We start from the raw sequence: 10511 nt of genomic DNA, 5'->3' as shown, positions 1-10511 counted from the left end.
CCCTCGTGTGGCCCCCACGTTGCCCTTCCGCCTACTTAAAGCCTCCGTCGCGAAACCCACGATGCGAAAAACCACGATACGGAAAACCTTGCCGAGACGCCGCCGCCGCCAATCCCATCTCGGGGGATTACGGAGATCTCCTCCGGCACCCTGCCGGAGAGGGGATTCATCTCCCGGAGGACTCTACACCGCCATGGTCGCCTCCGGAGTGATGAGTGAGTAGTTCACCCCTGGACTATGGGTCCATAGCAGTAGCTAGATGGTTGTCTTCTCCTCATTGTGCTTCATTGTTGGATCTTGTGAGCTGCCTAACATGATCAAGATCATCTATACTGTAATACTCTATGTTGTGTTTGTCGGGATCCGATGGATAGAGAATACCATGTTATGTTAATTATCAAGTTATTACATATGTGTTGTTTATGATCTTGCATGCTCTCCGTTATTAGTAGAGGCTGCGGCCAAGTTTTTGCTCTTAACTCCAAGAGGGAGTATTTATGCTCGATAGTGGGTTCATGCTCGCATTGACACCAGGACGATGATGAGAAAGTTCTAAGGTTGTGTTGTGCTTGTTGCCCCTAGGGATAAAACATTGGCGCTATGTCTAAGGATGTAGTTGTTGATTACATTACGCACCATACTTAATGCAATTGTCTCGTTGCTTTGCAACTTAATACTGGAAGGGGTTCGGATGATAACTTCGAAGGTGGACTTTTTAGGCATAGATGCGGTTGGATGGCGGTCTATGTACTTTGTCGTAATGCCCAATTAAATCTCACTGTACTTATCATGACATGTATGTGCATTGTTATGCCCTCTCTATTTGTCAATTGCCCGACTGTAATTTGTTCACCCAACATGCTTTTATCTTATGGGAGAGACACCTCTAGTGAACTGTGGACCCCGGTCCATTCTTTAATACTGAAATACAAATCTGCTGCAATACTTGTTCTTTCTTGTTTTCTCTCGCAAACAATCATCTTCCACACAATACGGTTAATCCTTTGTTACAGCAAGCCGGTGAGATTGACAACCTCATCTGTTTCGTTGGGGCAAAGTACTTTGGTTGTGTTGTGCGGGTTCCACGTTGGCACCGGAATCTCCGGTGTTGCGCCGCACTACATCCCGCCGCCATCAACCTTCAACGTGCTTCTTGGCTCCTCCTGGTTCGATAAACCTTGGTTTCTTTCTGAGGGAAAACTTGCTGCTGTGCGCATCATACCTTCCTATTGGGGTTCCCAACGAACGTGTGAGTTACACGCCATCAACAAGTTGTAAACCCGCATTGAGTAATTCAATCAACATGGAGGCCGATTCCAGCAATCGGCCAAAATTATCCTCGCCATACGTTCTGCCTATGTTCAACGTTGATCTAACGAGTGATGGAAAGCTGGGATATGGGTTTACGTCGGCTGATGAGCTGGAAGAAGTCAACATTGGTCCTGACGGAGCCGATGTTCAAGTACAGAGCCGATATCTGCAGTTACCTGACAGATTCGGCTCGGGGGGCACCTAATCAGATGAACATGTGCGATACATGGGCAGTGAAATATTGGGGGCCGATAGAAAAATCGGCCAGTAAAAAAAAATGTACATGCAAGTCACAGCCGATGCACAGACATCGACTTGAGAAAATATGCGAAGACAACAGTATACAAGTACAGCCGATGCAAAGACATCGACTTCAGAATGTAAAAAGCCGATGCACAGCCATCGACTCTAGTACAGACTCAATAATGAAGTTTCTCAGTTTACACGGGGAGACTCTACTGAAGAAACGCGTTGGGGGCGTGAAGGGCGTCAGCACGGATACGATCCACCTCGGCGATCTCAGCCTCGTCGTCCTCGTCTTTGCTCGTCACCAGCTGACTGCTCAGGGCACGAATTTCAGCCAGATCGGTCTTCAGATCGGCTGTGAAGCCTTTTGCTTCCTGTTGAGAGCGGGCAATGAGGGTTTCTTTATCTTGGATAAGCTGCTTGGTCACCCTGACCCTCTCTTCAAGGCGCCCCAGTTCCTTACGCAGGGTCTCGAGTGCGGCACTATTGGCAGAAGTGTCAGTTTTGGCGTCTAAAGCAGCCCTTTTCTCGTTGAGCCGTTGACACTTGTCTGCAATATCGGCTCTCAACGGAAGCTGGGCGCAACGAAGGATAATTCTTTGACGAGCCGACTGCACCCTTAACCTGAAGACCGACAGAGTCACAGCTGGCCAAAGCTTCACCTGCAGTGTCACCGGGAGATAAGGGTTGGATGTCTTCGAGGATGCCCTTGACTGCCTCGGGGTTTCCCCGCTAGAGGTCTCATTAGTCTACAAAAGAAATGGTGAGCCGATCCAAGTAGCAATGGGACGGCATGAAGTATGAACTGGTGAAGTAATTACATTTGAAACCTCTTGGCTTGGTGGGGAAACTTGTGGGTCTTTGCGAGCCCTTTTTGACGAGCCGACGCTTCACGCGTGACCCTGTTTTGATCGGAGCTTGAGGAGCAACGGGCTCGGGAGTCGACCTTTTCCTAGAAGCCGACGCTGGCGAGTCCGTCTGACTCTGTGTGGCGGATCTCCCGGAGTTGCCCGGGTTCGAGTCCCTTTGGCTGGACTGTGCCTCCCCGCTGGAGTTCTCTTCGGCGGAAGTCTGTAAAAAGAAGTACAAGCATGTTGCAAAAGACTGGGAGGACAGATAAATTTAGTCAAGGTACGAGTCAGCTTACATGCAAGCTTTCTTGGACAGGAGCTTTGCGCTTCAGGGTCTTTCTGGCAGCTACTTTCCTCGCTGCCTTCCTCGCCTGGATTGAGGCCCGGGGGGCAACTGGCCCCGAGGATGCTTTACTCTTGGGAGCCGATTCCGGTGAAATCGGCTGGCTCTGCATTATGACCTTCTTCAGGGGTGGCGAGCTCTGGCAGAAGAGAACCACCGGGGCTGGTGGAAGGAGTTAGAGGGGGAGCCATCGGCTTGCGTGGGCTCTGGCCATCTTGTTGCTGCCAAGAGATAGAGCCAGGTTACAGACAATCATCATGAGCCATTGCAAGAAATTTATATGTAATGGTGCCTGGTGTGCAGGAACGTCATATTCGGCATCAAGTTGCAGTCTGAATTGGGGAATGTTTACTTGAATCTGTCTAATTAGATCTTTGATTTGGGCCGTATGAGCATCTATTGGGGGAAGACCGATACTCTGCTATTGGACCTTGGTGCGTTGACCTACTTTGGCAATCGGAATGATTAAAATTGGAGAACCAAATCGGAGGAATATTTTTCATTGATTAACAGAAAGATCTTACAAGGAAGAGCCGATGGCTCTCAAAAGGATCATCCGATGTCTAATGCACTACTACTACTGGTCCTGCACTACTTCCTAAATCTACGGGCCGTTGCTGCCCTCGTCGTCGTCATCGCTGCCGCCGGCGCAGCTGCTGGCGGGCTCCTCGTCGCTGCTCCCGTAGCCCTCTACGGAAGCCTCGTCTTCCTCGTCGTCGTCGTCCCACCAGGCGCGGAAGCGCTTTGCCGGCGGATATTCGTCGGAGGAGGTGTCGTCCTCCTCTTCCTCCTCCTCATCGGAGGAGGTGAAGTCGTCCCAGGAGAAGCGGTAGTCCTCGCTCTCCGCCTCCTCCTCCCCGTCGACGAGGAATTGGAGGTCGTCCTCTCCGTCGGTCAAGGACTTGTCATCCTCGGACCAGACGGAGGAATCGTGGTCCTCCTTGTCCCACGTCGTTGGGGCGAGGATGTCGTGCGCCGCCAACGAGCCCCACTCTGGCGTCGGCTCACGAGAGGGAGACGATACGTAGGAGAGACCTGATGTGGCCGAGGAGGAGGAGGAGGAAGAAGACATGGCTACAGAGGAAGGGGTTTTTTTGCCGATGGCTAGTACGGAGCAGGAGGATGAAGAGGCGAACTGTTCGATGCGGTTAAATAATGGGGTATGGGGGAGTTAATGTTGCAGCAGTTTCCGAGGAAGAGGTACCAAAGAACTGTCAAATCGTGCAGAAAAATTGAGAAGGCAAGGCATCATGATGAAGGATACTGCAACGGTTATGCTCTGCCACGACATGTCCCGATGAAGAAAAAGCAGAGTGATTTTGGAATTATCATTTCCAAAACCAGGGGGGCATGTGTTATCACCAGAATTTGACCGGATCAGAGGTGGGCCGCGATTAAGATGGGCTTGAAGAATATACATGGAAGATATACATGAATCGGCCTTGTATACAAAGTTTGGGCTAGTTTGCCCGTGTATACGTAAATATAGTAGGATACGTGTCGGTTAGATAGAATTTGGCTCGTGCACGGTTGGGATTATTCCCACGTTAGAAAGTCTACGGACTATAAATATGTATCTAGGGTTATTGAGAAAAACAACAATCACGTTTATCACAAACCAATCTAGGCGCATCGCCAATCCCTTGTTTCGAGGGTTTCTTCCGGGTAAGCATCATGCTGCCTAGATCGCATCTTGCGATCTAGGCAGTACGCGTTTATTCGTTGTTCATGCGTTGCTCGTGCTGAAGCCTTGTTGATGGCGAGCAACGTAGTTATCATAGATGTGTTAGGGTTAGCATTGTTTCATCGTGTCACATGCTTTTGTACATGCAACCCTTAGACGTCTAGCCGCCCTTACACCTATCTTAGGTGTAAGGGCGACACCTCGCTTGATCATTGTTTAGTAGATCCGATCTGTTATGATTGCTCCTTGTTCTTCAAGGATTAGTTTAATATCTACATAGTTAGGTCTTGCAAACGGGTTGAAGGATCCAGTAGCACGTAGGGTGTAGTTTGCTAGCCCTAGATAAGATGTTCTGGGGATCAACTTCATGTTGGTTTTTAGGCCTTGTCTAGGGTTGGTTTATTATCACCGTGCGTGGCTGCCAGGCTCAATCACGCGTAGGATGTTCCGATTATGTGGTGAAAACCCTAAATCGTCGTAGGTCGTTTTAGCTTTATATTGATCAAGCGGGACCACCATGTGATCGTAGACCTCATACGAATCATGGGTGGATCGGCTCCTTGAGCCGATTCACGAGACAACCCGAGAGCCGATCGAGGCTCGTATTTAATGTTTACGTGTATGCCATGCGAGAAACTAAGCGAAGCAAATCCATCACCTTCCCGACCGGTATAGGTCAGGTGGCACGCCTTGCACCCAGCATCGGACGTGCGTGCCGAGGCTTTGCGGGCCGTCGCTCGAGGGACCAGGGCCAGCCGCAGTTCTGGGAGCCTCCCGGCTCTACTGTGTTGCCCGTCGTTGCTCGCCGGTGGGTTTCTGACCGCAACAGTGGTCCAATGAGTATACCGGCGCGCGGTGGATACCTCTACTTTGTGACTTTTACTGACGACTTGAGTAGGTATGGTTATATTTACTTAATGAAGCACAAGTCTGAAACCTTTGAAAAGTTCAAGGAATTTCAGAACGAAGTGGAGAATCATCGTGAGAAAAAGATCAAGTTTCTGCGATCAGATCGTAGTGGAGGAGAGTATCTAAGTCACAAGTTTGGCCAACATCTTAGTGAATGTGGAATAGTTTCACAACTTACGCCACCTGGAATTCCACAAAGGAATGGGGTGTCCGAGAGACGTAATCGAACCTTGTTAGACATGGTGAGATCTATGATGTCATTAACTGAACTGCCATTGTCCTTTTGGGGTTACGCACTAGAAACCGCAGCTTTCATATTAAATAGACCACCATCAGATTATGTTGAGACGACTCCATACGAGATATGGCATGGGAAGAAACCCAATGTATCGTTTCTTCAAATTTGGGGATGTGACGCATATGTAAAACGTTTACAGCCAAACAAACTAGACCCCAAATCAGATAAGTGTTACTTTGTAGGTTATCCCAAATACTCAGTTGGGTATTCCTTCTACCACCGCACCGAAGGCAAAGTGTTTGTCGCAAAGAACGGTATATTTCTCGAGAAAGAGTTTCTCGCCAAAGAGGTGAGTGGGAGGACAGTACAACTTGATGAGATTGGAGAATCTTCGGTGGCAACCAATAGGGTTGATGTGCCGGAAGTTGTTCCGACGATCATCCCTATAGCCGAACCGAAAGCCCCTGCATTGGATGCAGATGCTTTAGTCAAGTCTGTATCTGAACCTCGCAGGTCTACTAGAATTCGAGAGCCACCCCAGTGGTTTTCAAATGAAGTATTCATCTTGGAAGAAGATGAACCTGCAAACTACAAAGATTCGATGGTAAGTTCTGATTCCAGCAAATGGCTAGAAGCCATGAAATCCGAGATGAAGTCCATGCATGAAAATCAAGTTTGGAACTTGGTAGATCCTCCAGAGGGTGTGAAACCAATTGAATGCAAATGGATTTTCAAGAGAAAAACAGATGCGGATCGTAATGTTACTATCCACAAAGCTCGACTTGTCGCGAAAGGGTTCCGACAGGTTCAAGGAGTTGACTACGACGAGACCTTATCGCCAGTAGCGATGCTTAAGTCTGTTCGGATATTGCTAGCAATAGCTGCCTATTTCGATTGCGAAATCTAGCTGGCAGATGGATGTTAAAACAGCGTTTCTGAATGGGAACCTGACCGAGGACATGTATATGATACAGCCCGAGGGTTTTGTCGATCCAAATAGTGTTGGCAAGATATGCAAGCTTCAAAAGTCAATCTATGGACTGAAGCAAGCATCAAGAAGCTGGAATCTTCGCTTTGATGAGGTAGTCAAAGGGTTTGGCTTCATTCAGAATGGCGAAGAGGCTTGTGTATACAAGAAAGAAAGTGGGAGCTCAAGGGCTTTTCTAATCTTATATGTGGATGACATATTGCTGATTGGGAATGATATAGAATTTCTTAACACTATAAAAGAATCATTGAAAATAAGTTTTGCAATGAAAGACTTAGGCGAGGCAGCATACATATTAGGCATTAAGATCTATAGAGATAGATCAAGGCGTCTAATAGGGCTGAGCCAGAGCACATACATTGACAAGGTTCTAAAGAGGTTTAGAATGGAGAATGCCAAGAAAGGATTACTCCCAATGTCACATGGCACAGTACTTAGCAAGAATCAGTGCCCGCAGTCCACTGATGAGCGAGTACAAATGACTACGATTCCTTTTGCCTCAGTGATCGGATCTATCATGTATGCTATGATTTGTACAAGACCAGATGTTGCATTTGCTCTAAGTGTTAGCAGCAGGTACCAAAGTGATCCAGGCATGGGTCACTGGACAGCTGTCAAAAATATTCTTAAGTACCTCAATAGGACTAAGGAAATGTTCCTAGTGTATGGAGGTGATGAAGAGCTCAGGGTAAAGGGTTACACTGATGCTAGCTTCATGACTGGCCCCAGATGACTTTAAATCTCAATCGGGTTTTGTTATCACACTCAACGGTGGCGTAGTGAGATGGAAGAGTTCCAAGCAGAGCACTGTGGCGGACTCTACAACTAAGGCGGAATATATCGGGGCTTCGGAAGCTTCAAAGGAGGGCTTTTGGATTAAGAAGTTCATCACCGAACTTGGTGTGGTTCCAAGTGCGCTGGACCCCATGGAGCTTTATTGTGATAACAGCGGCGCCGTGGTCCAGGCAAAGGAGCCAAGGTCTCACCAGAATACGTGACTTTGTCGACAAGGGATATGTGAAAGTGTGCAAGATTCACACGGATTAGAATGTGTCTGGCCCTATGACGAAGCCTCTACCACGAGCAAAACATGAGTTACACCGGAATTCCATTGGTGTAAAAGAGCTTATGTAAACTAGATTATTGACTCTAGTGCAAGTGTGAGAGTGTTGGAAATATGCCCTAGAGGCAATAATAAAGTATTATTTATTTCCATGTTCATGTTTAAGGTTTATGTTTCTGTGCTATAATTGCAATGGTTCTTGAATATAAGATTCAAAGGAAAACCCATGTGCATGTGTGGAAACCTAAACACCAAGTTAAGTCCCTAGTCTAGCCTCTAGGACTAGCTCATGTGTTGCATGATGATCATGTTTTCCTGGTCATAAGGCATTGTTAAAGTAACAAGGATGCCGACAACAATGGGAGCACGTTGTTGGTAGAACAATGGTGTTGGATAGACCCATTTATATGATTCACTTTGAGATCACATCGTTACAATGTTAAGTGTAATCATAATCTTGTTAGCGTATACTCATGTCCTTAGACCATGAGAATATTAAGCACCCTCATACCGGACGTTTTACTTTGGGGTTGTCAAACGTTGATCATAACGGCATCTTCCAAGTACTTCAGAAAAGTATGTCAGGGGACTTGATAGTTCAAGATTGGGATTTGCTCCTCCGACGATGGAGAGATACTCTCAGGGCCCACTCGGTATTACGGTATCAATCATCGTCTGGCCAGACACACGTGATACGATCACGGGGATACCGGAATACAGGAACGAGGAAAGAGAGCAGAATCGGTAACGAGGATAACGTGGTATAATGATCAAGGAGTTGAATCAAAGGGATACCATTATCTCACCTCGAATTTTGTTATGTATCGTGAAGCAAAAAGAATAGTGTATATGTGAGCAGCAGGTTCTCTCGATAAGTCGTATATGTGTAGGAACTAGTATGGATGTCCAGATCCCGCTATTGGTTATTGGCCAGAAGATGTTATGGGTCATGTCTACATATTACCGAACTTGCGGGGTCACACGCTCAAAGATCATCACTTTGTTGAGTACTAGTTTGAATGGAAGCATCAGAGATATTTACCGGAAATCTTTCGGAATATTTGAAATTGTTTCAAAGGATGAGAATGGAAATGTTCCATCATTTTTATGGGTTGCACACTTGGATTTATCCAAGTATGATTTATCCAACTAGGTGGCAGCCACATAAGCGTGACATGGTTGCATGCAAAGGTGCCCCACTTTGCCTACATGGCAAGTGAGTGGATAGTCCACATGGCATACGAGTGGGTGGCTTTTAAAGGGCATGTGAGTGGAAGGTTCAGTGGCCATCATGGGCACTTACCCTCCCTTGGTGCGGCTGCATATGGAGGGAGGGTGCCCCTTGGCTCTTCTCCTCCCCTCTCCCCTTTGGCCTCCCTCTCATGCCTATATAAGGCCCTTTTGTACAGCCCTCATGGTTGGTTTTTTCTCTCCACTTTTGGGCAGAAACTATCTCCCTCTCTCTCCCTGGAAATGTTCCAATACTAGTCTCCATTAGTTCTTTGTCCTGGACGGCGAAGCCCTGCTGAAGTGGTGAATCCGTACGCGTGGATACCGGTGGAGGGATCGTGCTTTCGATCCTCAAGCGGGAGTGTTTATTCTCGCGGTTGGGTAGTATACACCTAACCTCGTGAAATTGCAGCAAACGTTCTTCACCAACAATCTACTTCCGCTACGGTGTTGGTGAGTTCCAAGATCATTCATATCTTGCATCTTTCATAGATATTTCCTGGTGGGTTCGGTAGGACGTTTTTTTTTATTTTCAGCTACGTTCCCTAACACTGACAAACTAGATTTTCTTGAGAATCAAGAACTCCAGACAAGCCGGTCTTAAAGCACACTTCAAAGCCATCCCCAAGGAGTTGCAAAACAGAGAGCAAGTTAAAATGCAAATTCGAAACCAACGCAACATCCTTGAGAACAAAACTCTCGTTAACCCGAATGGTTCCATGAGAGACCACCTTACCTTTGGTATTGTCCCTGAATGTGATGTACTCCTTGCAACTCACGGGGTCGAGGCTGGAGAACTGATGCGTGTAGTTGACACGTCCGTTGGGAACCCCAAGAGGAAGGTGTGATGCGCACAGCGGCAAGTTTCCCTCAGTAAGAAACCAAGGTTTAATCGAACCAGTAGGAGTCAAGAAGCACGTTGAAGGTTGATGGCGGCGGGATGTAGTGCGGCGCAACACCGGAGATTCCGGCGCCAACGTGGAACCCGCACAACACAACCAAAGTACTTTGCCCCAACGAAACAAGTGAGGTTGTCAATCTCACCGGCTTGCTGTAACAAAGGATTAACCGTATTGTGTGGAAGATGATTGTTTGCAGAGAAAACAAGTAAAACAAGTATTGCAAGCAGATTTGTATTTCAGTATTAAAAGAATGGACCGGGGTCCACAGCTCACTAGAGGTGTCTCTCCCATAAGATAAAAGCATGTTGGGTGAACAAATTACAATCGGGCAATTGACAAATAGAGAGGGCATAACAATGCACATACATGTCATGATAAGTATAGTGAGATTTAATTGGGCATTACGACAAAGTACATAGACCGCCATCCAACCGCATCTATGCCTAAAAAGTCCACCTTCGAGGTTATCGTCCGAACCCCTTCCAAGTATTAAGTTGCAAAGCAACAGACAATTGCATTAAGTATGGTGCGTAATGTAATCAATAACTACATCCTCGGACATAGCATCAATGTTTTATCCCTAGTGGCAACAACACAACACAACCTTAGGGGTTTCTGTCACTCCCCCTGTGTCAATGCGGGCATGAACCCACTATCGAGCATAAATACTCCCTCTTGGAGTTACTAGCATCAACTTGGCCAGAGCCTCTACTAATAACGGAGAGCATGCAAGATCATAAACAACA

Source organism: Lolium rigidum, chromosome 2, assembly GCF_022539505.1.
Source record: "Lolium rigidum isolate FL_2022 chromosome 2, APGP_CSIRO_Lrig_0.1, whole genome shotgun sequence".
NCBI lineage: Eukaryota > Viridiplantae > Streptophyta > Magnoliopsida > Poales > Poaceae > Lolium > Lolium rigidum.
Note: the sequence above shows the minus strand (reverse complement) of the source record.